Genomic DNA, 18,725 nt, shown 5'->3' with positions numbered 1-18,725 from the left:
CACACACACACACACACACACACACACACACACACACACACACACACACACACACACACAGAGTGGACACTCGGAGTATGGCTAATGGATTGGATCTTGTGGGTACCATCACAGGCAGAGGCATGTGTGATAAATGGCTATTTACTGAACATGACAGGGCCTAATATCTTAGAGTTGTACTAATACTGCTGCACACAGACACACACTCAAACTCACACACCTACACACACACACACACACCACACACACACACACACACACACACACACACACACACACACACACACACACACAACCACACACACACACACACACACCACACACACACACACACACACACACACACTCATGCATGCATACATAGGCTCTTAAATGCATCAGAAACACACCCCTGGTGATACATGGCGCCTTGTCAGTTGTTAGGCGTTTCCCATACATCTTTCCTACAACAGACAATATCTTATTCACTTTTAGCGGGGGTTCTCAACATGGGTTCGGGGGACCTTTAGGGGTCCTGCAGATGGCACAGAATGTTCCATTAAATCAAATGAATCAGAAGATCTTCACAGAGTAACCCATCGTTGCTTTTCATCCACTTTTTGAAAGTACATTATGCAAATTAAATGGTGCACTCTTCCTTTTCGAGCAAATTATTTTCCATTTTAGAGAAAATCTATTCATTCTTCTAGTTTGTCTTTCAAACCCCCAAAATATATATATAACTGCAGAGTTATAGGTATGTGCGCCAACATGGTCGGTTAGAGATTAAAACATGAAAACACGAGTTCTTGATGAGCATGAAGATGTTATTTCCTCTTGTAAAATAACTGGATAAAAGCCTTAAAAGCATAATTTTAATTGCAAAACGCTCCACGATGTTCACTGGGTTTTAATTTGACGATTACTTTATCTGGTGTTTGATGTTTTCTATGAAGTTTTCTCAGGTTTCATAAAAACCAAAGTAAATCTGACTGCTCATTTTAAAACCCTTGCCAACATTTTGTGCTGTTAATTACACATTAGAAACAGCAAGAGGAAGCAAAACTGTTTGTTGGCTTCCATAATGTAGTCTTTCTGCACATTGTTCATGTTAATATGTTCATCGTATATGAATATATCGGTTCGAGGAACACTGAGAAGTCATCCGACACCGCTGAAGGTCAACGGTCTCAGGATAGATCTGGATTTATGAAGAGGGAACATGCAGAAAAGGACTTGATGGACCTTTCCCTTGCTTCTCTAACCTCTAATATAAAATCCCCAGAGAGGATCCATGGGTAATCAATAAGCGGAGGCCTCTGATGGTTCACATCACTGTTGGGGAGATTTGGCACAAAGTACACTAGAAGAAGGTCTAATGGAGAATCAGCTGCTCAATATATAACGGGTTCATACGTAGAGGTAGCACTAGTTCCTGCTCTCTGCAAATTAAAGCTATTCATGTACCAGCTTTACTAAATAATCACCACATCATTTTGAAAATAGAGACACATCAACATTTCACCCACAGACTAAGAAAACGGTCCGATGTCTTGCTTGTGAGACGTACAGTAAACTCAACTACGTTCAAGATCTTCGAGAAAAAAGAGTTGCAAATCCGAACGAGGGCACTTAAAAAGACCATGAAAGATAGCCTTTAATATTCATTGTCAGTATTATCTACCGTTTAATCAATATTAACAAATAAAATGTCCCCTTCTGGTCTTCAATGAGAAAACGTAATACCTTTAACATGCAACTCCAGCAGTTTCGCACATTAAACTGATGCATTTAGCTACAGATTTTCCACAAAACGTACCACACAAATATGTACATTTTACTCCAAAATATCATGAAATAACGTCTGATTGCGTATGTATTTATAAAGGTTTGGCTAAATGAAAGCTAATGTACTTGCAGGATCCTTGCTGTTCTGAGTTAGTTTCTATGGTTGAATGCACTTATTGTGATAGCAGAAAGAATAAGTCCTTTGCCAATAAAAAATCGTTACATTTCTGTATGTAGTATTTATAAAGGTTTGACGAAATGAAAGCTAATGTACATTTGGAGTTGGTTTCTTCATGGTTGATTGCACTTATTGTGATTTGGTTAAAATCTTCTCTTTCTCCCCCTGCACGGCGAGATGATATTTGGTGGCAGCCAGAAATAAGGGCTTACCAGGGGAACTACTTTTATCTCCTCTCAGGCGAGTTACGTCACCTGAAAGCCCCCTATAAATGGGTTTATTATCCCCTAATCAAAGTGGTCACAGAGCCTGCCCCAGAAGCGTGGGAGTGGGAGTCCCCCCCCCCTCTACAAACCCCTGGAGCCTTATCACCGGCGGCCAGAGGCTGCAGTAGAGGACTACGCTGCCTTATGTTTGGACACACAGCTCAAGGGTCCTATAAAGTACGGACCAGGAGAGACTTCTTAGGTTTGTACCAGGGTGATCCCCCTCTGTGGGGGCATTAAAACATGTTTAAGTAGTGTGTATGGGAGAAACACACACATCTGCAACACTAAAAAAACACATTTTTATGAGCACAATGAGCTCTTTATTTCTACTTTATGACTAAAACAGAAGTTTGAATCAAGGAACAAGACCCCTCCTTGCTCTGTCAAACACGCACACACACACACACACACACACACACACACACACACACACACACACACACACACACACACACACACACACACACACACACACACACACACACACACACACACACACACACACACACACACAGGTATAAGGCGCTGACAGCTTGTAACTCCATTACCCTAAATGTCTGCTCAAACTTTTTGGATTGAGTTATATGCCAAACTATGATACAGAAATGTGATTGTTTAACACTAATAATGGTATACAGTTATACAGAAGTTCTTTCTGATGAAGTATACTTGACACATACATGGTATTTGCTTCAAATAAGAGCACCTTTTCTGGGTTGTGGCATATGCCGGATGAAGGTTTATTGTCTAAATGTGTGTAATTTCTTCAGTTACGTCCTATTAACCACAAGTGTAAATTGTTTAATTGCATTGATTTTTAACGGGGTTCTGAACATGGGAAGAAAGCGCGTCTCTGTCTTTGGACAAGCAGATAAGGTAGCGATGTGCAAGACTATTGGAGACAGACTGTAGTGATTTCAAACTTTTGGGGCGATGCAACAACTCGTGAATGTGCGTAAAGACGCAGACGTGGATTCTGCAAGGTGTGCAAAAGAAAAAGGAAAAGGTGAAGGAAGGTAACAAGAATTGTGAAATCAATCTTTTGCACATGTTTTAAGCCCATTATATTGTGTTTTTACTTATCATGAATTCAATGACATGTCTGGCAAACCATTACACAATGCAAACAAGCTACGTGAAAACGGTAACGTAAAGTAGTAAATAACACAGAAATGAACAGTTATTCTAGAGAAAAAAAGTAGGCTACTATTAGCCAGTAGTTCATTTAAGTAATTTCCACATCGACAGACATCCAATGTAATCTATTTGTCTTGTTTACAGCTGGGCGACCGGCGCATCTTATTTACCTCCAAAACTTCTAGACCTCTTTACTGGCATCGTAAAGAAAAGACTGATTACCGAGACACCATGTGCGTAAAAACCCTACGTGTCAGCTCCTGAGACGTGATTTCCAACTTAATCTGCGGCAGATTTCCTTCAACCCAGACCTCCATATTGATAAAACAACACGATAATAGATGGATGTACCCTAGGTGATCCCTAAATTATCCCTGCTATAGTGTTCTGCTCTGTCTAAATGAAACACCAGCTCCAGCCTCAGAGGTGTGGAGAGCCCGGAGTGATGGAAACTTGAAAAAAAAAAAAGGACCTTACCTGTAGCGAGTAAATCAAAATCCACCGGTGGGAAACAAAGTGGCTTCGTTGTGAGTGTGCAGGCTGAAAATAAAGAAGAGATCCAGTCCACTGAAGGACCGACAGATTATCCTGTTCCTCTCCCGAGAAAAGCTCTCACCGTCCGGGCTCCGCACCGCGATCTGCCCGCTGCAGCGCACTGCCTCCGGGGTGAGGACGAGAGAGAGAGGGAGGGAGGGGACACACACACACACGCACGCACACACACACACACACACACACACACACACACACACACACACACACACACACACACACACACACACACACACACACACACACACACACACACACACACAACACCTTGCATGGTCCATTGGCTGCTTTTTTCTTTCTTTCTTTTTCATACTAGGTGTTTATCTGAGTGATAATTAAGCAAATTGTAAAAAAAATATATAATTATATAATAAAGAGCAAATCCTTCTACTTGACAGGTTGTATTGCTAGTTATCTCAGAATAAGATTGAATTGATTTGGACGCTCAACTCATAATCAAAACATAAAAGGAGGATGGATGGAGGGGGTCCTCCACACACACACACACACACACACACACACACACACACACACACACACACACACACACACACACACACACACACACACACACACACACACACACACACACACACACACACACACACACACACACACACACACACACACACACACACACACACACACACACAGCTAAGCAGATGTTAATCCTTGTCCACTGGCTGCTTTATTATTCTATTTCTTCAGTTTTGCATAATTGGTATTGGTGAGTGATAATGAAGCCAAATGCACATTCTAGATGACTTTCAATCGTTTTTTGGGAGAGAATCCTCGTACTGTACTTGGTATTCCTGCTAGTTAGTTCAGGTTTTGGAAGGAAAATGACACAAGTCAAATTGTAATCCACATTAAAAGGAGATACACGTTATCTTAAAGCTCATAATGGAAAGAAAACCCTGCTAACTTCTGATAGTGCTTCAACGTGTTACACCACCCATAGCTTTCTTTACCTGACACAAACTCCCCCGCTTTATGTCTCTTAATAACGTTGAGAAGTGAATAAATAAAGATGCAGATTTGAATGTATACAATCCCAGCGGCTCGACTCATTCCCAAATGAACGAGCCTGCTCCACTGATTGATGGGCTGCAACATTTTATGATACTATCAAATCACAAAGTCAATGTTAATAAATCTTCACCTGCTAAACATCAGCGACTGAAACATTAATCTGCATGAAGTCTGAGAGTCAGCAACAAAAAAACAAAGGAATCCCTCCTAAAGGTCGACTAAGTATTATTATGCAAATCTGTAACTAACTGACCATGACATTAACCCGACTAAAGAGCATATGAGAGCAAGACCAAACACATATTATTGTTGACCTTTTGTTGAAGACAATTTTCGAAATAACACTTGATTGCCAGGGTGACGAGCTTTAAGAAAATGTCAGATAACAATACAAGAAACAGACAGGCTACGTGCGGTGTGGTTCAGTTTGCAAAGAAGAGGTTGCAGACATTAAAGCAAAATCTAAGTTTATATCGGAGAATCTGTGGGAAAAAACAGTTTATTTTTCTTATTTTTTATTTAACCTTTATTTAACCAGATAAAAAGCATTGAGATACAATCTCATTTTCAATGCTGACCTGGCCAAGAAGGCAGCAATGTTACACATGTTTACACATAACACAGACATATAAAATACAGAGAACACAACTAAGTAAACAAAAAAAAACGAAAATCAGTCACTACATTGTGCACATTAGGACAGAAAGAAAGGTACACTATTACTGCAAGAGCAGCTGGTGGTAAGGACCTCAGACAACTTCAATTTAAAACAGGCTATAGGGACAGGGATTAAAAGGCTACATCGCAGTTTGAAAATACAGGTAGAAAAGAGGAAGAAAATGGCTTTCAAAACAGACACTGTGAATAAGAAATGGACAAAAGTATAGTAATCAAACTCTGGTGCCGACCAAGTCAACAGGTCCGAGAACAAGACCTGTGTTTACCAATTACACAAAGTGAAAAACGCAGGATAAAGTGCACTGGGAAACAAAATCAGAATCAAAGACAGCTGAAGTATCCATCTCACTTAGATTCGGATAAGCCAAACTGACTATAGCTCGTAAAAGGGCTCTTTAAAAGGTAAACAATGGATTTATTAGACATTTCCATGTTTCTCCGGCACTCTGTTGGGACGTTTATGTTTGATTACAAAGCACAGACTCAGATAATGATTCACATCACATATCAAAATCCTCACATGGATGAGATTTCCCTCGGCTAATTCACATTTACAGTAGTTTGCAGTCATTTTATCCCTCTTTGAAATGACCCGGAAGTACCTTTGGAGCAGCCATGATCAGGGCTTCTTGAATTCTGTATGATAGGAAAGGAGCTTCAATGCTTCCTTTATTAGGACCATCCTTTACCAAAGGAAAGGAGACAATGGTGCCCCACAACATGTAACGTGACGAAACGGAAACAACCGATCTTGACCGACAAATATCCTCTGAAGTACTTTGCTTATTAAGCATTTTACAGCTAATGCCAAAGTGCTTATTTGTTTTGAACTTTCAACAATATGTTAAACTAACCCTAACCCTAACCCTAACCCTAACCCTAACCCTACGAACACACGGGCGAAGATGCTTTTAGTCTACAGAAAACTGCAGTTTCACGAATAGACTTAATAACGTCCTCCGTCTCATCATAATAACCAATACAGTCTCTATCCCTCCAGATAAACTCTCCTTCACGTCTTTCCTCAACCCCATGACGTTTTTCACTGAGGTTAAAGAAATAATGGTGAGCAAAAGACATAGCACTCACCGCTGCTCACACGTAACAACAGTAATAACAGTAATAACAGTAATAATGATAATACAGTCTCTTTCCCTGAATCCTGATGAACTCTCCTTCACATCTATCCTCAACCCCATGATGTTTTTCACTGAGATTGAGGGGAAATGGTTAAGAAATGACATGAAACCTAATTTTTTTGACGATTTCGACCGCTACCCATTCTCCTCTCAGGTACAACAACCGTGAGGGAAACGAGGCACACTGGCCTATAATCCGGCTCAGTGAAGCTCTGGATTTGGGTTCAGCTGTCAGCTCTGCACTGAAGCAGGACACTTGGCAAAAAATGATTCCACAACACTCACTGCCTTCACACCCAGAATTACAACGAGAAACCCCCGGCAGACAGAGGTGGGAAGTAGTGGAGTACAAATACTTTGTTGCTGTACTTAAGTACATTTTTCTGGTATCAGTACTTTACTCAGTACACAAATACCTGTACTTTCTACTTCTTACATTTTGAACACAAATACCTGAACTTTCTACTTCTTACATTTTGAACACAAATACCTGTACTTTCTACTTCTTACATGTTGAACACAAATACCTGTACTTTCTACTTCTTACATGTTGAACACAAATACCTGTACTTTCTACTTCTTACATGTTGAACACAAGTACCTGTACTTTCTACTTCTTACATTTTGAACCCAAATACCTGTACTCTCTACTTCTTACATTTTGAACACAAATACCTGTACTTTCTACTTCTTACATTTTGAACTCAAATACCTGTACTTTCTACTTCTTACATGTTGAACACAAATACCTGTACTTTCTACTTCTTACATTTCCCAAACAGGCTGGTTCCTTTAGTTTGAATGTGTGTTTGGTGGCGTGATCATTATTATTTAGAGTCATTGCGTGCCTATTGATTTGAACACGATCCGTGTATCCATCATTTCCTGGTCTTCTCTAAAGAAGAGGGACCAATGAAAACGTTGTCATGTTGCCGTTGTTCAGCATGGAAACATTCATTAGCTAACAATGACATTATTGTTCTATTAATATAAAGGGAGGTCAGGTACTCTTTAACCTGTTAAGCCCTGAGCCAGTTTTTCAGGTCTCAGGCTCGAAAATGACATTCCCAGAACAAATGACCATATCTTCCCTTCTAAAAGGGTTAAATTAATAATCTTTTTTCTCAAAGTAATGATAAACCTGTGAGTTGGATGTAGAAAAGTCAGAATCAATATAGATGTTTTTTATTTTAAAGAAAATTCAGATTTTACATAGTAAAAAACTGTAAATTATAGTGTCCGTCCAAAAATTCTTTTTTACTTATAGTGAAAACCACCCTTGGATGATGGGTTAGTATACTACAAGCTTTAGGAATCCAAAGTACAACATATAATAAGTACCCTGTATCAAGATTGATGCAAAACAAGTGACATTTGACCTTTTTAGAGAGATTTAGCAAAAATAAACCACTTCTGGGGTCATTTAGGTGGATTTTCCATATCTCTGGCCCCCCTTGCTCGATTTTGATGGTTGACACCTCTTTCTGACCGTTAGAGCCAAAAGAATCGAAGGGGGTGTCCCCCACACACACGTTGTGAAGAGAAAAGGTGGGGGCTTCGCGCATGTAATTTAGCATCAGAGTGGACCTATCTCTAGCTTTGACATCTGGAAACGGAAAAGCAGTTTTAATGCTTATGGATTATCAGAAATCATTTCAAAGGGACACAGACACATTGGATTAACCTATTGATTAACTTCAGCAGCGTTTTTATCGTTTTAATGCCATTGAAGACCACTTTGGAGAGACTACAGAGCCAAGGTAAAAATGTTAGCATTTTTAGCTACCTAGCATCACCTGTTTTGATGTCCGTTTTTGCTTATAACGTCGCCATTTCGTATAATTCAGTGGTAATGTCGGTGTCAAACGATTCTGTGTCTCCTCACGATGTGAAACGATGTGTTGGATGTGGTGAAAAGATAAATAAGGTTTTGTGAGTGATTTTCGGTGCAGTAAGGTGTTAGCATTTTTTCGCTCGTTGCTAATTCAGAGGCTCAGTGTTAGCATTGTGGGTTTTCTTTTGAAAAATAAATAAAAATGATCAGTTAGATGAGTTTCTTCCCGTTACATGGATATAAAACATTCATAGTTTTATTAAATGAACATGCCCTCAGACACTGTTTCCTGCAAGATGTTGCGGCAGTGCCCCGGTACCGGGGTCTCTCGGGCTTAACAGGTTAAAACAGCTGCTAGTTATGGGTACTTTTTACTGAAGTACATTTCAAAGCCCATACTTCTTTACTGTTACTTGAGTAAAGAAGTGTAGTCAGTACTTCTACTTTCACCAGAGTATTTTTAAACACGAGTATCTGGACTTCTACTTGTGTTAGGTAACGTGGAAAGGGTAGGACCCAAATGCAGACTACAAAAAAGGTAAAAAGGTCTAGAACCAAAAAGCGAGCTTTATTTTAAAAGCTGAACAAAAACATGGCATGAAACACATAGGTACTGAAGCACAAAAACTGACTGTGACCAACATGGAGGGAGACAGGAAAAACAAACGATGAACCGACAAGGCACACAGGGGAAGACAAGACTAAATACAGGGAGGGGTAATCACAAGACAAGACACAGCTGGGGTAAGGGAGGCAGAAACACAAGGGCAACAGGTGAACACAATCAGACAATCAGACACACCAGGGAAACTAACGACAGGAAGGCAAACACAGGAAGAAGGAACAGAGAAGACACAAGGAGGAAAACATTTCAAAACAAAGGTGGAAAATGAAAACATAAATTCAAAACCGTAACAACTTGAGTAAAGGATGTGTGTACTTTTGCCATCTCTGCCGGCAGGAGGAGAGGAGGGAGCGCCGGGGGAAGCTGATGATGAGCAGATGAGCTGGGATCAATGTCGGAGTTTGGCGAAGAGGAGGAGGAGGGAGCGAACGGATGAGTGGAGCTCCGGTCCCTCGGCACTTTGATTCAGCCTCATTCGTTATTAGGGTGTTATTTACACACCTGCTGCCACGAGACAGGCTGGGTAACTCACTCTCATCTCTCTCTGGCTCTCACACACACACACACACACACACACACACACACACACACACACACACACACACACACACACACACACACACACACACACACACACACACACACACACACACACACACACACACACACACAAACATGTACACAAACAACACTGCAAGCAAACATCTGCGCCATCTTCCCCCAAACACAATTCACAATAGAGCAGGGCAGGAGTAAATAGATATTTTTTAAATGTTTTGGTAAGAAGCCTAAATAACATCCGTGGTTAACACAAGCTGATGTGCATTAAATTGTTCTACGACATGAAATAAGTAATTAAATACCCCACTGGTGACGGTGAGTTAAATACTGTCTGAATGATACGACTAAACGTTATCACGCCCAACATTAGCCGCCTTTAGCTTAGCGGAGGTGACGTGAAGTCATGTGACCGTGCTGTAGTTCCTTTATAGCCCAACATTAGCCGCCTTTAGCTTAGCGGAGGTGACGTGAAGTCATGTGACCGTGCTGTAGTTCCTTTATAGCACAACATTAGCTACCTTTAGCTTAGCGGAGGTGACGTGAAGTCATGTGACCGTGCTGTAGTTCCTTTATAGCCCAACATTAGCTACCTTTAGCTTAGCGGTGGTGAGGTGAAGTCATGTGACCGTGCTGTAGTTCCTTTATAGCACAACATTAGCCACCTTTAGCTTAGCGAAGGTGAGGTGAAGTCATGTGACCGTGCTGTAGTTCCTTTACAGCCAAAAGTTAGCTTTTTACTTCCTAAATGGTGTTAATATATGGAGATTATCCTGCTGTACAACACAGATCGTATTCTCTGCAATATTCCAAAACTCAATTGCAAATTCCCAATTGTCTTTTTCTGGGCAGAGCCCTTGCGATGCTAACTTCCCAAAAAACTGTCATCCTTGCACCTCTCTATAATCGAATCATCAACATGAGCTGCAGAGTAAAAGTCTTTTTCTGAGCGTCTAAAAATATCCTTCTTGCCCTGGTTCACTTGATTCATCAAGGTCCCTGACAGAGTCGACGTTTAACACAGGAAGTTAAGTTTCATCACCTCAATCTGACTCAAATTCAGTTGCAACTGTGCTGATTTTACTAGAGCACATTATGACCAGAGATGTTTCCTCCCCCCCCCCCCTCAGGGATGGGAGTAATAGAATTACAGCGGCTGCCTCCAGGTAGCTCTGGGGTTTCAGCCAAAGTGAAGATGGATAGCGGCAGCTCGCCTGGAAAGGTGCAACAACTTCGATAAGAGAGGGAGGGAAGGGAAGGCACGTTTATTTATATAGCACCAACACAAGGCAATTCAAAGTGCCTTACAAAAATGAAGGACATTAAGAAACATATTATAAAATGGCATTTAAAAACACTCATTAAAAGCAAAGATAATAAAACATGAATGATACAGGTACATGAATAAAAGTTACAGTGCAGCGTGAGATATGAATATATCAATTAAAGGTCCCGTATTATACTGTTTTTCCTCAATATATCACAGGTCTCAGATATATACAGAGCCTGTCTCTGATTGGCTGAAACACCAAACAGATCATTGCAGCATTACCCATAATCCCCTCTGTTTCAGCCCTGTTTCCAAAGTGATGATTCTCTGTCTGTTACTTTAGATGAAAATAAGGAGCCCCTCCCCACACCCCTCTGAGAGAGATTTGGTTACAAAGAACTCAATGGTGCTCTAGGAGGAGATTCAGGTGATAAGGGGGGGGGGGTTACCTTGGTTGCTGATTGGCTAATGGTTACACAAGACAAAACATCGTTATGACATCACAAAGTGGCCAAAATCTGATCAGCTCATTTTCAGACAGGTTTTTATAAAATGGATCAGGAGAAAAAGAGAGAGAATCTTTGTTCCTGAAACTTTCAGAGTCTCTTTACACAGAGGGGACACATGTTGATGAAGAAGAGACATGAAGAAGAGGGGACACATGGTGATGAAGAAGAGACATTAAGAAGAGGGGACACATGTTGATGTAGAAGAGACATGAAGAAGAGGGGACACATGTTGATGTAGAAGAGACATGGAGAAGAGGGGACACATGTTGATGTAGAAGAGACATGAAGAAGAGGGGACACATGTTGATGTAGAAGAGACATGAAGAAGAGGGGACACATGGTGATGTAGAAGAGACATGAAGAAGAGGGGACACATGGTGATGTAGAAGAGACATGGAGAAGAGGGGACACATGTTGATGTAGAAGAGACATTAAGAAGAGGGGACACATGTTGATGTAGAAGAGACATGAAGAAGAGGGGACACATGTTGATGAAGAAGAGACATTAAGAAGAGGGGACACATGTTGATGTAGAAGAGACATGAAGAAGAGGGGACACATGTTGATGTAGAAGAGACATGAAGAAGAGGGGACACATGTTGATGTAGAAGAGACATGAAGAAGAGGGGACACATGTTGATGTAGAAGAGACATGAAGAAGAGGGGACACATGTTGATGTAGAAGAGTCATGAAGAAGAGGGGACACATGTTGATGTAGAAGAGACATGAAGAAGAGGGGACACATGTTGATGTAGAAGAGTCATGAAGAAGAGGGGACACATGTTGATGTAGAAGAGACATGAAGAAGAGGGGACACATGTTGATGTAGAAGAGACATGAAGAAGAGGGGACACATGTTGATGTAGAAGACACATGAAGAAGAGGGGACACATGTTGATGAAGAAGAGACAAGAAGAAGAGGGGACACATGTTGATGTAGAAGAGACAGGAAGAAGTGGATTTTGCATGATAGGTGACCTTTAAAAGCAGGGACAAAAGGAAAAGTCTGGATTAGTACGAGTTTTCTGGGAGTTTGTTCCAGATGTTTGGAGCATAATAACTTAACTTCTCCATGTTTAGTTCTGACTCTGAAAGCAGACCAGAAGACCTGAGAGATCTGGATGGTTCAGAATTGACTAGGAGATCAGGGGGCTACAGACTGTTTATCTCTTAGCACCCTATTCCTCATATTTAGAATAATCATTGAAGGTCAAATGAATCTGCATTTTTATCTTATTTGGTTTCAAATTCGAGAAACATTGAATAAACACACAGACACTCAAATCCAGCACCTGCTATGGACATCTTGCACTAATGTACATTTTCAAAGATATTGAAGTGACTGTTATTTTGTATATATTGATTGTTGTGCTTTTATTTAATGTGTGCATATGTACTGTATACATGTTGATTGTGTATATAGGTATATACATACTTCTATACATATCTTTATATATATTTGTGTATTCGGGATTGTGGGAAACGGTATTTCTATCTTTCTGTCTGTACACACAAACTAAAAGATTAACAATAAAGTTGACTTTGATGTCCATTAAGCATAAAAACCTTTCATGTGCTATTCATCGTGGACATGTACCCTGAACGAGTCATTCAGTTGTTTGCACACTTGCTTTTGTCTTGGGTCAAACTGACGTAATCTAGCAGGAGATCAGAAATGTATTTTGGGTCGAAAAACAATTTTTTTTAAGGGGATGTTTTTGCTGCTGTCTGCTCAGCACCTGATCCGGACCCCCCCTCAATCTTCCACTCAGACAGACTAATGGGGGACTGGTTGCACCATTTATATTCCTCGCCCCCCCCCCCACTGGCACCCTGCCTCAGCTGTCTCCTTTTCTACCCCCTGGAGGAGCTTCATGGGTGTGTGTGTGTGTGTGTGTGTGTGTGTGTGTGTGTGTGTGTGTGTGTGTGTGTGTGTGTGTGTGTGTGTGTGTGTGTGTGTGTGTGTGTGTGTGTGTGTGTGTGTGCGTGTGCGTGCGCGTGTGCGTGTATGTGTGTGTGTCCCTTTCTTATGAGTTTTGGGTGAGGTCTTGGTTTAGGGTAAAAACTTGGAGAAGTCTAACTGACATTTGAATTATATCAAATTACTTATTAGAATCATTCATATATTGCACTGGTAGCTCATGAATCCTTAATTTATATGGTATGACTGTGGATGTTTCTTTGCATGTAGAGTTTGCATCAGTGTCTGAATAGTGGCACAGAAAAACTATGGGATGCACATAAATATAATTTTGAGTTTTCTTATCGTGCAAAGAATTCTTAATTTGACCCAGCAATACCGTTTGACCAAGTTAACAGTATTTATTTAAACTATTTAACCCAAGTTACTGCACTGTTCAACAATATTGCTTCTGCTTAAATGAGATGTAGCACCATAAAGGAAGTATTTAAGTATTTATTTCAACAAGGACATACAAATACATTAATCTCAGAAAAGAGAAAATATGTTTCATGCCAGATTTGAGCAAATAGCTCATTTCCATCTGCAGTCCTGAGGCAGGTACATAACAATTAATTAACACTACAACATTGCATAATCTCTATCACACTAACAATTATAAAACAAGTGGATGATGGTATGACATGATGTACACTTGGGGGGAAGCTGTTAACTTTAGCCAGAAAAGCCACATATTATTAAGTCAGATAACTTTAAATTGGCAGCTACCCAGAAAATACTTTTTGTTTCTGCTGAGTACTTACAAATATAATAAATAAATACATACTTTGCCTCTGCTTTTAAAACCATATCTTGTCAACTTTTGAAGTGCAAAGTTGAACTTCAGTTTTATTTAAGAGGAACTTGACGATCATCCTTTGTCTGTAGCTTGGGCCCAGTGCAATGAAATTTACTAGCCAAAATGTCAACTTTTCACAAAGCATATAAACTAATCCACCAGTCAAATTATTATGAGCTCTGTTCAGCACATTCATACGCTCAAAGGGATTTAAATGAGCTGTAAAAAAGTTTTAAAGTGCCCAACTATTGGCATATAAATGCAATATAAGTGGAATAAAAAGTGACTGGAAAGATCAGTGTTGGTGTGAGCAGGTGCAATGTAACTAACTACATTTACTAAAGTATTGTATTCAAGTATTTTTCAAAGACACTTGTACTTTATGTTACAACATACTTCCACTCTACTACATTTTGGAGGAATATAGAGTCTTTTTTTACTCCATTACATTCATTTAACATCTAAAGTTACTACAGATCTTGTACATATAAAAACACATGATATGCTGATGATAGGATTCTGTACCGTACTACTATTGAACCCAGTATTTTAAAGAGTTACTATATTTGACCAATTACAACGTTAAAATATTCTTTAAAGGTCACCTATCATGCTATTTTTAGGCAATAGCATAGGTCTCAGATATTTAAAAAAATATTGTAATATGTTACAAAAGTGCTGATTCTGGGTATAAAGCTTCTTTTTTTTTTTTTACTGAAAAAAATTAAAATAAGAGGGGGCGGAGCTTATGCCGGCTCATGCGGGACCTGGCAGATACTATCTAAAATGCTGCGGTGATGAAACGCAAGATCAAGGATTCTTTCTGAAACAGTATGGAGCTCAAAGGCTTTCTCTCTTGCCGGTTATACCACAAGGTGAGTTCCTTTTTATTTCCTGCTTCTTCACACACATGCTCTCCAGTACAGGTTAGCTCTGAGTGTTAGCGATGCTTGCTAATGTAAACAAAGACTATTACGTCCAAAACACGTCGGGAATTGTTTCTGATACAGCAACGTTTCTGATAGTGCCGTGGGTCCACCATCCGATATGACGTAATTTACGTCATATCGGATGGTAAATCTGGATCAACTCCCGTTTTTAGAGATTTGCGCACGGAGGGAAAGAGAGAGGGTTTTATTTTCTGACGCTGCGTGAGTTCCCTGACACACCGGGGACACATATTTATGTATAAAAGACATCTAAAAGTGCATTTTGCATGATAGGTCCCCTTTAATACTGTGAAAAGAGCCATGTGTTTTTGCTTTTCAGACTTAAAGAACATTTTGCTCATAATACTTCTGTCTTTTTACGTAAGTAGTGTTTACAATTCAGGGCTCTTACTTGTTATGAAGTATTTAAAAAACGTAGTATTTCTACTTTCATTTAAGTAAAAGATCCAAGAGCTTTTGTGCACCTCTGGCAGAGAGTGCTGCCTTCAGTTCACAGAGAATTAAATGCATTTTGAAAGAACATGTCATTACTTAAAACTCAATTTTCTTAATTTGTTCCTTTATTTTGGGAGAATTCATTGTTACTTGTACAATTATAGATACAAAAAGTTTTATTTTGGGGGTGAAAGTTTTGCTACAGTAGGTTTAAAAAACAGAGTTAAATTCACTTTCTGATTGAATTAAAGTGAAACTGACTTCATTTAAATATCCATGTTCACGTCCATGTTTGTGTGCCAGAACATCGAGGTCTCGGTGACTGATAAAATGTAAATAAACCAAAATGAATAGCGGACAAAAACTTGGCTCTGATTCCCTCGCTTCCTTAGCTTACTTCCTATCGTCTTTTTTCCTCAAACAAACCATTTTCTTTCTTCCTCCTCTCATTTCAATCCAGGCCTCAGATTGCGTTGCAACGTGGGTCATTTCTATTTTCTCGTCGAAAACAAAGAACTGAATTTCTTGTGGGTGTCTTTGATTCATTTAATTAAGCAGGTGTTTTACATTTTCAACAGCAATTAAAATCAACGTTTAGGGATATTTGACAGAAAAACTGCATTAAAGGTAAGTTTGAGAAACCGGCTCGAGATACACTTTTTGTTATATTCCATGGAATGCTCTTAACATCCCGATAGCAATGAATATCTGAAGTGCTTTGACAAAAAATCCATTAAAAAAATGTCATCTGTGGAAGCTGGAGTACTGTAAAAAGCACGACTAATCATTTTAGCCGGCCCGGCTCGAGCTGGTTTCTCCAAAATTACCTACCCCACCTTTAACTGATTCTAATAGTGACGTTCAGTTAACCAATAATATATATCTCTAGAATAAAAAGCAGACTAGTGGGTTTTGGTTAATCTGTAGAAAGGATTATAGGCTTATTGTAAATTGTATTATACTTGTAGCTTCGGACATTCACAAATGGAGTATTTATTGACGTAGGCCTCCTAAAACTCAGACCTTATTTCAAACTAACACCCACAAACTTGTTCAAAAAACCATTGAGTTTGAGACAAGGGAACTGAAAGTGGTGAGATGCTGGCTCGATTCTGAGTTTTAGCCCAATACTGCACCGTATTGTAATATTAAAGATAGGCCTACAACAGTTCTTATTGAGGTAGCTACTGTAACATTAGCTACTGTATAAGTGACAATATTCCCCTTACAGTAAAAGCTATAACATGTGTATTTAAATAGACGGCAACAAGCTAATGTTAGCCAATGTACACGATTGACAGTCACAAGCTAACGTTGGTTACTGTTCATAAACTAAAATCAGATTTCTACTGCTCTCAAAAACATTATTTCTGCCTCTTTACATGACTTAGTTTAGTTCTTACCTTGACACTTATACATAATATCTACAATTGTATACGTTTTGATATCTATAGTTTGTAGTTGTGTTGCCATAAGAATTGAGATCTTTGAACAAAAACGATGTAAATGGAAAACTGAAGGGATGGTTTCTGCTTCAACTACTACTTTGTTTTTTTAGATATTAAAATGAAAATAATAAAACTTTATGCAAGGACTTTTTTGCTCCTTGAGAAATCTTTTATGCTCGTCGACCCCCTCAAGGATTTGTGGAAATCCTTGAACTATAAAAACTTCTGCCATAAACAACCTGCGAAACAAAACCCTCAGAAAACACGTCTCCCATGAGTCACAGCTGCAACGTTCAATAATTGCTTAATTAAGAATTTTTCTGAGAGACTCTTTTGAATGCCGTGAACTAGTATGCTAATGTGCAACAAAAAAACAGCTACAAACACAGCTGTGCATTCTCATCCTACACACACACACACACACACACACACACACACACACACACACACACACACACACACACACACACACACACACACACACACACACACACACACACACACACACACACACACACACACACACACACACACACACACACACACACACACACACACACACACACACAACTAAACTTTTACAATAACCAAAGGCTGATGAAAAGTGGAACTGCCTTGGAGTATTTTCTGTTATGCTCACAGACCGAGGCCCTTTTATATAAATCTAATAATAATGTCTCCATGTTTTCCCCCTCTCCTCAGCCTCTTTTGTGCATATTTTTTTTCAGTTCTTTGGTCTCAAGTGTCACAAACCCCATTACAGTAATTAAGTCAGCGGACCCTCAAAGAGCTCTCCTTCAAACAGCCGGGGGAGGCATGGAGGGGGAGAGATATGGCTGGAAGTAGAGAGAAAGATGGATGGAGAGAGGCTTCAGAGAGAGATGATGATGGAGGGATGTGGAGATGAGAGTGTGCAGAACAAAAAATGCTTCACAACACCGTGAAGAAACAACTTCAACGTGTGCATGTAGTCCTTCTCTCCGTCAGTAAATCAGCAGCACGGCGACTTTGAGATGTCGCCGTAATTACTACGAACAAACGGTTTCCCAGATGATTGGCAGCTAACAGCAGCCTCTATACTTTTACAATGATTGCTCGGTGGACTCATGCACAAGACAGAAAGACGTCGTACTTCATAATGTGTGGCTCTTTTTTTTCTAAGCTATAGAAGCAACATGTATTAATATGTGCATTAGTATTAATAAGATATTTATGCTGAATTGAACAGTTAAAGTGAATGACCATCAGCAGACAAACTATTTGTACCGTTTAATTCCGCATTAATTTCTTATTAATACATTTGACAACACTGTGTAATATAATATATTACATTACATGTTACTTGTTAGACGCTTTTATCCAAAGCGACTTACATACTCAATACTGTGGGCAATCCCTACAGGAGCAATTTGGGGTGAAGTGTCTCAGGGACACAACGACATGCTGACTGCAGAGGGGTTTGAACCTGATCCGAACACCAACGCACTAGTCCACTGCGCCACAGCCTCCCTATACCCCCATATATAAGTAATATATTGTAGTACACTGTGCACATTCCTACATTAACACATTCCTACTTGAACT

Source organism: Trematomus bernacchii, unplaced genomic scaffold (genome assembly GCF_902827165.1).
Source record: "Trematomus bernacchii unplaced genomic scaffold, fTreBer1.1, whole genome shotgun sequence".
Lineage (NCBI taxonomy): Eukaryota > Metazoa > Chordata > Actinopteri > Perciformes > Nototheniidae > Trematomus > Trematomus bernacchii.
This window is presented reverse-complemented; position numbering follows the sequence as displayed.